Genomic DNA, 633 nt, shown 5'->3' on the forward strand with positions numbered 1-633 from the left:
GTGCCAATAAATGACCAGACGGCAGTATAAACATGTCAAACATATACTACGTTTGAGGTCATTTTCTAAAACAGCATTGTTTTGTTTGTTTTTTGTTTTTTTTTTTGTTTTTTTTTACTAGCTTAAAATCAGCATGTTAAAGATATAATATGCAGGAACTTCCTGAAAAACAATGTATGAAAATACATCATACAAAAATAATCCCTCTCAGTCATCACTTATGACCCACTATCCTGTCTTCTGCCTGTATTTTTCTGTGTTTGAGACCTTTGAGCATATCGTTAATTCTGAAAAAGGACAGTTAATTGTTTAGTCTCATTTCAAATCATCAGATATCAGAGTTTTGGGTTGGTGGCTGTTTGACAACTCGGGACACTCAACAATCAACTATCTTCTTCCAGAACTGTCCAATGCTTCATTTATAAATGTTGAATTGGTGAATGTTATGCCTTTAACTATTTCATTGTGATCATATTATTGTGCTAATGCTATGCGGCCTCACAGAGTAGGTGGGTTGTAGAGTCAGCTCATTCATGTCATGTTCAGTACAATAATATTGTGAATGAAATCATTTGGTGTCATTGTGCTGGTATCATTATCACTTGATAGTATAGGCATTTACACTATCAATAT

The sequence above is a fragment of the Scatophagus argus genome, chromosome 9 (assembly GCF_020382885.2).
Source record: "Scatophagus argus isolate fScaArg1 chromosome 9, fScaArg1.pri, whole genome shotgun sequence".
Classification (NCBI taxonomy): Eukaryota; Metazoa; Chordata; class Actinopteri; family Scatophagidae; genus Scatophagus; species Scatophagus argus.